Genomic DNA, 8,433 nt, shown 5'->3' with positions numbered 1-8,433 from the left:
GGTTCCGCCTGCCAACGCGGCTACGGAATTGAGTTTGGGTCCCGGTGATTTTCGTGCGGGGATTACTTTTTCTAGTTTCCATACTTTTCACAGTACGTGTACCTTCTTGCACACTGTGATCGGTACGGTGGTTAAGAAGGTATTTCACGTGTTTTGTGCTCGATTCCTTCACCAGGACTACTCGATCTTGGTTTTCCATAAAAAGCACCTTATTTAAAAGCGACGATATAATCCTTTCAGATTATGAAACTAGACTAAGAAACACATCTGTCTATGTTGTTAGTAATCCTCTGGCGATAGCGTGTAAGTAAGTAATCCATGGTGAGCGAAGGTAGGTTCAACAACGGGTTCGGGCTTGGCCTCGCGGGCTGGGAGCGCGGGAGAGCGGGGCCGATCCCGTAGCTTGCCCTGGTTTGGATTTCGCTCCCGCGGCCAGCTGGTATCTCTCGCCGGCCGATCCCGTAGCTTGCTCGCCGGCCAGCTACGGCTTCGGAATTTTCTCCCGCGCGTTTCTCCCCGTCACCCGGGTCCGACTTTGGACTAAATATTGCCTCGTTCACGGTGTGTCCCGGGTTCCGTCACCGGCACGGGCGTGCGGCAGAGCGTCTACTCGTCACCTGGTCAGAGTTTGAGCGCCGTTGAGAATGTTCACAGTCACTTGTGCGTGAAATAAAATTTGACCAAAAAACTTTTTTATTTTTGAGAAATTTGCCTCCAAATTTGGCATGCGGCCTTCCTCTGACACGGAACGGATCGTGTCAGAGTGTCATCGCAATAGCTACGGGGAAAGGGTGGTTGAGATTTCCCGGGGCTGGGAGCGCGGGAGAGCAGGGCCGATCCCGTAGCTTGCCCTGGTTTGGATTTCGCTCCGCGGCCAGCTGGTATCTCTCGCCGGCCGATCCCGTAGCTTGCTCGCCGGCCAGCTACGGCTTCGGAATTTTCTCCCGCGCGTTTCTCCCCGTCACCCGGGTCCGACTTTGGACTAAATATTGCCTCGTTCACGGTGTGTCCCGGGTTCCGTCACCGGCACGGGCGTGCGGCAGAGCGTCTACTCGTCACCTGGTCAGAGTTTGAGCGCCGTTGAGAATGTTCACAGTCACTTGTGCGTTAAATAAAATTTGACCAAAAAACTTTTTTATTTTTGAGAAATTTGCCTCCAAATTTGGCATGCGGCCTTCCTCTGACACGGAACGGATCGTGTCAGAGTGTCATCGCAATAGCTACGGGGAAAGGGGTGGTTGAGATTTCCCGGGGCTGGGAGCGCGGGAGAGCGGGGCCGATCCCGTAGCTTGCCCTGGTTTGGATTTCGCTCCCGGGGCCAGCTGGTATCTCTCGCCGGCCGATCCCGTAGCTTGCTCGCCGGCCAGCTACGGCTTCGGAATTTTCTCCCGCACGTTTCTCCCCGTCACCCGGGTGTGACATTTGACGAAACATTGATCCGTTCACGGTGTCTCCCGGGCTGCGGCGCCTGCACAGGGGTGTGGCATAGCGTCTTCTCCTCACCTGGACACAGTTTCAAGGGCGGCGAGAAAATTCCCAGACAATTATGGGCTAAATAAAAATTTAACAAAAAACTTTTTTATTTTTGAGAAATTTGCCTCCAAATTTTGCATGCGGCCTTCCTTTGACACGGAACGGATCGTGTCAATGTTTCGTGTCAATATCTCGATGGGAAAGGTACTTACAAAAAAATGACAAAATTAAGCACTTGGAGCGTAAGACGCTGTACATTCCTTAGACACTAAGAGCGCCTTGAACGACAAGAGACGAAAAACAGACAAAAACACTTAAGCGTAAACTATAAGACATAGAGACATGATACACACATGTATATATAGTGTATACACTGTATATACCATCTATAACGCGATATATTTGATATATTGTATATTTTTTATAGTAGAGTGAAAAGTATTTTCGATGTGTTGCGCTAAGCCAATCCTGTAGCTTGAAGGGTTTGACATTGTCAACTGGCTTAGGTCCCGGTCGTTTTTCTGCCGGGCAGTCGCCAACTCCGTTGTGGCCTGCGCTGCGGCTACGGCGGCGGAGCCGGTCACAGGCGGAAACGCGCGGGACGGGGTTGGTTGGTTCCGCCTGGCAACGCGGTGGTGGCCCCGGCGGCGGAGCCGGTCATAGGCGGAAACGCGCGGGACGGGGTTCCGCCTGCCAACGCGGCTACGGAATTGAGTTTGGGTCCCGGTGGTTTTCGTGCGGGGATTACTTTTTTTTCTAGTTTCCATACTTTTCACAGTAAGTGTACCCTTTTGCACACAGTGATCGGTACGGATGTTAAGAAGGTATTTCACGTGTTTTGTGCACGATTCCTGCACCAGAACTACCCGATCTTGGTTTTTCTAAAAAACCCACCTTATTTAAAAGCGACGATATAATGCTTTCAGATTATGAAACTAGACTGAGAAACACATATGTCTAGGTTGTTAGTAATCCTCTGGCAAGAGCGTGTAAGTAAGTAATCCATGGTGGGCGAAGGTAGGTAGGTTCAACGGGTTCGGACTTGGCCTCGCGGGCTGGGAGCGCGGGAGAGCAGGGCCGATCCCGTAGCTTGCCCTGGTTTGGAATTTTCTCCCGCACGCTTCTCCCCGTCACCCGGGTCCGACTTTGGACTAAATATTGTCTCGTTCACGGTGCGTCCCGGGTTCCGGCACCGGCACAGGCGTGTCGTAGAGCGTCTACTCGTCACCTGGACAGAGTTTGAGCGCCGTTGAGAATGTTCACAGTCACTTGTGCGTTAAATAAAATTTGACCAAAAAACCTTTTTATTTTTGAGAAATTCGCCTCCAAATTTGGCATGCGACCTTCCTCTGACACGGAACGGATCGTGTCAGAGTGTCATCGCAATAGCTACGGGGAGAGGGTGGTTGAGATTTCCCGGGGCTGGGAGCGCGGGAGTGTACGGCCGCGCGCCACCCAGCTACGGTTTTGGATTTCGCTCCCGGGGCTTGGAGCGCGGGCCGGCCGATCCCGTAGCTGGCTCGCGCCTCAGCTACGGGATCGGACTGGCCTCCCGCACCCAAACCCGCGTCACTTTCACATCTTCCTCAAAGTTTGGTTTTTGGGCGAAATGGGTCCAAATTTTGGCTGCCGGGGTTTTTGCCACTGCAAGCACGCTGTAGGAGTTTGGTTGCAATCGGAGCAAAAAAAAAAATTTGGAAGTAGAGCGGGTGGTCGGCTACGGCGTCGAGATTGTCCCGCAGGTTTTCCTGCGGGAGAAAAATCAATTCCGTAGATGTAGCATTGGGTCCAAAATGTGAATTTCACCGAGTTCGAGTTTGAAAATATAGTAAGGAGAAGGGGTCTGACGGCTCCTTCTCCCGACCCAGGCCCGATCCATGTCTAGCCCACAACCGCTGGCAGGTGAGCACATTCGACGGCTGCTGAGACGCACGACGTTTCGTTTGGCCTCTTATCCCTGCACACTTCTCGCCAAGGTTGTGACTTGTAAATCATGGGCGTAGGTTTATCATGTACAGACCGGTAGAATGAACGGCGGACGTGCATCGCTAACAATTCACTTTGACTGTCCATGTCATTGGTCTCTACGCGCGTGGCCCACCCATCTCCTCTCCCTAGGATGAGAAGCTTCACGGCATTAGCTGCGGCTCATCGTGGAGGCGACACTGTGTGTGGTGTTTGCTTAAGCGATTTGCCTTCAAGTCAGCGCCCCCTCTCTTTTTTGATGAGGTTACACCGCTCTCCGTGCGCTTGAGAGTCTAGTTCTTGAATCGATTCTTCCTATGCGATGGTCGGTTGGAACTTGTCACACACTACACTACCAGCGGACGATGACGCCTGTTTCCTTGGGTGCTGGATCGTCGTCCACTGCTGCTGTTACTACTAAGCTATTCTTGTTGCGTTTGTTCGCCTGTGTAGCTACTAGTATAAAGTAATTGCAGCGGTGGGGCCGGCGGCGGGAGAGGTAACAGTCCGCTTCGTTCTTGTCTAGAGAGACGGAACTAAACCCCAAAATGATATACGAGAAAGGGCGCGGCGTCGTTAAGAGACGTTCATTCGTCTTAGACGCGTAGCGACTAATCCCCAAACCCCTCCCACTCTGTAATGCTGTTTGGATGACACGTTACTGAAAGAGTGGTGAATACTTTTTATTATATAGCAAGCAGTGCGTGTGTATGTATACAGGCATGTGTATGTATGTATGTTACTACTACTACTACTACTACTGCCGGTGGTACAACCTCTGCCTCTGCATATGAAGCCGTGGTGTGGCTTACTTACTTACCTGCCTCTGCTGTGTGGCGAGGTTATGTGGATGTTTCTCACGACTCTAAAGTTGGCTTCGACAACAACCGGGTAGGGGTCCGCCTCCTCAAAATCTGAGATACGGGGCGCGCGATCCGCGAAAGGGTGTTCCGCCTAGGGAGATGTTGGGTCTCCTGCTGATGGTCAGAGCAATAGCGAAGGAACTGGCCCGATAGCAACTCGGTTGCTCAATAAGAATCAGTCCTGCCCAAACAAATAAGTGAGGGTGAGCAACTCAGAAGGGACTGGATCACACAGATTGGGGTCGTCCTTATGTGAAGCGTTTGAGAGGCGCCGTTGCTTCAACTATTGTCGTGAGCGTTCCATAGCCTTTAAGCCAGTGGTTGGTGGAAGCTACACTTGACTCAATAATGTGGTCAGTGTGGATGGAATTCGGCATGTCAGTGGCGAACGACGACGACTGCCTGCCTGCGGCTGCTGCTGCTACTCCTTATTACCTTGCCTTGGGACTTCGACTTGGTGGGGCCTATTGGGGGGGCCTTCACCCACGGAGAAAGTGCCAGCACACAGTCTTCTAAGTGGTAGTGCGATGCTCAATGCAACACCATATAAATCCGCGAACAAGAAGAGATATTATTATAAGCCTCGGTAATTCCTGACGAGCATGTGAGCACACTACATATAATAGTGCTGGGGTCGAGGGGGTAAAGGTAATAATGGTGGTGGTGGTGGTGGTTGTGGGTCGTCGGTTGTCTCGTTGCTTGGCGAGCTGATTGAGTTGGATTGACGGATTGTTTATGGGGTGTGTGTGTGTGTGTGCGTGCGGGCTAGGACGGGCTGTCCCTCATCTTATAAACACAAGACGTCCGTCCGACCGAGCGCGCACACGATGACACGCACTCCACTCCATCTAAAACCCTAACGAGGAATTCACGGAAGGGCACCACTGCTCTGGTAGAGCCTATTGTGTGTGTGTGTGTGTGTGGGCTTGGCAACCCCACCCAGCAGCGTCGCGACACAGCGTCGGGCGTTTACCTTCCCTACTATTATTACAAGAGTTTACTACTTATTATTAAGCTGAGGGTGTTAGTGAGACTTCACCCCATGATGCGAGAGAGTAAAACTCGGGAGAGGGGAAGAGAGAGAGAGAGAGAAGAGAGGTGTCAGATTAAGCACCTTCCGTCAATTCCTCATTAGGGTGGTGGTGGAGCCTATTGTGGGTGGGCTTGGCAACCCCACCCAGGTGCTGCTGTTATGATGCAAAGGGAGCGTCGCGACACAGTGTCGGGCGTTTACCTTCCCTACTATTATTACAAGAGTTTACTACTTATTAAGCTGAGGGTGTTAGTGAGACTTCCTTCACCCCATGATGCGAGAGAGTAAAACTCGAGAGAGAAAGAAACAAGCAAGGTGTGACAGAGAGAGAGAGAGAAATAAAGAGGGCAAGTGTCAATCAAGCATACACGCCTTGACGTGTATGGAGGGCAGCAGTAGAGCTGCTCTGGAGTATTGAGAAGGAGGAGGGGTTTGATGTTTGATGTGCGACTCTACACTACGAGTGCCTTCATCATCACATTTTGCTACCTGGTTGATCCTGCCAGTAGTCATATGCTTGTCTCAAAGATTAAGCCATGCATGTCTAAGTACAAGCCGAGTTAAGGCGAAACCGCGAATGGCTCATTAAATCAGCTATGATTCATTGGATCTGTACCCACACTTACTTGGATAACTGTGGTAATTCTAGAGCTAATACATGCACCACGTCTCTGACCGCAAGGGAAGAGCGCTTTTATTAGTTCAAAACCGGTCGGGCCTCGGTCCGTCACCCCATTGTGTTGAATCTGAATAACTTTGAGCTGAGCGCACGGTCTCCGCACCGGCGCCGCCTCTTTCAAGTGTCTGCCTTATCAGCTTTCGATTGTAGGTTATACGCCTACAATGGCTATAACAGGTAACGGGGAATCAGGGTTCGATTCCGGAGAGGGAGCCTGAGAAACGGCTACCACATCTAAGGAAGGCAGCAGGCACGCAAATTACCCACTCCCGGCACGGGGAGGTAGTGACGAAAAATAACGATGCGAGACTCATCCGAGGCCTCGCAATCGGAATGAGTACACTTTAAATCCTTTAACGAGGATCTATTGGAGGGCAAGTCTGGTGCCAGCAGCCGCGGTAATTCCAGCTCCAATAGCGTATATTAAAGTTGTTGCGGTTAAAAAGCTCGTAGTTGGATTTCAGTTCTGGACTGACGGTTCACCGCCCGGTGCACACTGTCACGCTCCGAACAGTTTTTAACCGCCCGCTGGCTCGCACGGGGTGCTCTTCATCGAGTGTCCCGCGTGGCCGGCAGAGTTTACTTTGAAAAAATTAGAGTGCTCAAAGCAGGCTACATTGACGGCCTGAATGCCTATGCATGGAATAATGGAATAGGACCTCGGTTCTATTTTGTTGGTTTTCTGAACCCGAGGTAATGACTAATAGGAACAGGCGGGGGCATTCGTATTGCGACGCTAGAGGTGAAATTCTTGGACCGTCGCAAGACGAACTACTGCGAAAGCATTTGCCAAGGATGTTTTCATTAATCAAGAACGAAAGTTAGAGGTTCGAAGGCGATCAGATACCGCCCTAGTTCTAACCATAAACGATGCTGACCAGCGATCCGCCGGCGTTATTCCCATGACCCGGCGGGCAGCTTCCGGGAAACCAAAGTCTTTGGGTTCCGGGGGAAGTATGGTTGCAAAGCTGAAACTTAAAGGAATTGACGGAAGGGCACCACCAGGAGTGGAGCCTGCGGCTTAATTTGACTCAACACGGGGAACCTCACCAGGCCCAGACACCGGAAGGATTGACAGATTGAGAGCTCTTTCTCGATTCGGTGGGTGGTGGTGCATGGCCGTTCTTAGTTGGTGGAGCGATTTGTCTGGTTAATTCCGATAACGAACGAGACTCTGGCCTACTAACTAGTCGACGGATCTCCAGCAATTGGTGTCCAGTTCGCAGCTTCTTCTTAGAGGGATAAGCGGCAATTCTAGCCGCACGAGATTGAGCAATAACAGGTCTGTGATGCCCTTAGATGTTCTGGGCCGCACGCGCGCTACACTGAAGGGATCAACGTGTCCTCCCCCTCCGAGAGGAGCGGGTAACCCGTTGAAATCCTTTCATGATAGGGATTGGGGTTTGCAATTGTCTCCCATGAACGAGGAATTCCCAGTAAGCGCAAGTCATGAGCTTGCGTTGATTACGTCCCTGCCCTTTGTACACACCGCCCGTCGCTACTACCGATTGAATGATTTAGTGAGGCCTTCGGACTGGCGCTCTTGGATGCCAGGCCCGCGCGGTATTACTGCCGCCGGGCTCTCGGCGCCTCGAGCTGACGGAAAGATGTCCAAACTTGATCATTTAGAGGAAGTAAAAGTCGTAACAAGGTTTCCGTAGGTGAACCTGCGGAAGGATCATTATCGTGACGTTTCTGAAAGGAACGCAACTAAAAGTTAAAAAGCTCGCACCAGGGTGGCGGGGTCTGGCCTAATCAATCAGTCAGCAGCTCCTGCGGGGAGAACGGCCGTGTGCCACCGTCCGCAGGAGTACAACAAGTAGTAGGGGCCTCCCTTGCCTGTCAACAGGGCCTCCTTCCCTGTTTGACAACCCAACAAAATCTTTTCTCCACTCATACTTTCCTTCGTGCAAGGATCGTTTGAGCGGTAGACCAACACCTACTATACTACTACTACGTATGCTGAACTTACTACCTTATTACCCCTGGGATACCATGGCGATGGAGCGTAGAAGTGAGTGACTGCGGCAGCACTGACTGCTAGCTGCTCACATGCTGCGTTCGGTCGTCCCCAGTGGGTATCATTAAACCGTACACTACCCGTGTACTCAATACTACTACTACCCATTTAAAACCCAGATCACTACGTCTTCCCACAAGTCTCCTGAGGCAGAGGCAGTGGAAGTCTGATAAAGAGTCGGCCTAGTTCCGACGTAATTCCAAACATACTATCACAACTCTTAACGGTGGATCACTCGGCTCGTGGGTCGATGAAGACCGCAGCAAGCTGCGTGTCGGTATGTGAATCGCAAGAATACCAGATACATCGACAAGTCGAACGCACATTGCGGCGGCGGCACTCTCATGTGCTGCCGTCACTCCTACGAGGGTCGGATATCATATCACATGCATCGGCATTG

General features: G+C 51.5%; 2 non-coding genes across 2 annotated transcripts; both read left to right on the top strand.

Annotated features, from left to right (window-relative positions):
* The first annotated feature begins 5,820 nt into the window (after positions 1-5,820).
* Positions 5,821-7,697, top strand: LOC123500595. Its single transcript, XR_006673390.1, has one exon. It is a non-coding gene; the product is annotated as a small subunit ribosomal RNA (ribosomal RNA).
* Positions 7,698-8,248: 551 nt separating this feature from the next.
* On the top strand, positions 8,249-8,406 carry LOC123500594. The gene has a single exon (XR_006673389.1). It is a non-coding gene; the product is annotated as a 5.8S ribosomal RNA (ribosomal RNA).
* Positions 8,407-8,433: the final 27 nt, after the last annotated feature.

Source organism: Portunus trituberculatus, unplaced genomic scaffold (genome assembly GCF_017591435.1).
Source record: "Portunus trituberculatus isolate SZX2019 unplaced genomic scaffold, ASM1759143v1 PGA_scaffold_423__1_contigs__length_8433, whole genome shotgun sequence".
NCBI lineage: Eukaryota > Metazoa > Arthropoda > Malacostraca > Decapoda > Portunidae > Portunus > Portunus trituberculatus.
The sequence above is the reverse complement of the archived record's forward strand: the minus strand, read 5'-3'. Positions and strand labels throughout refer to the sequence as shown.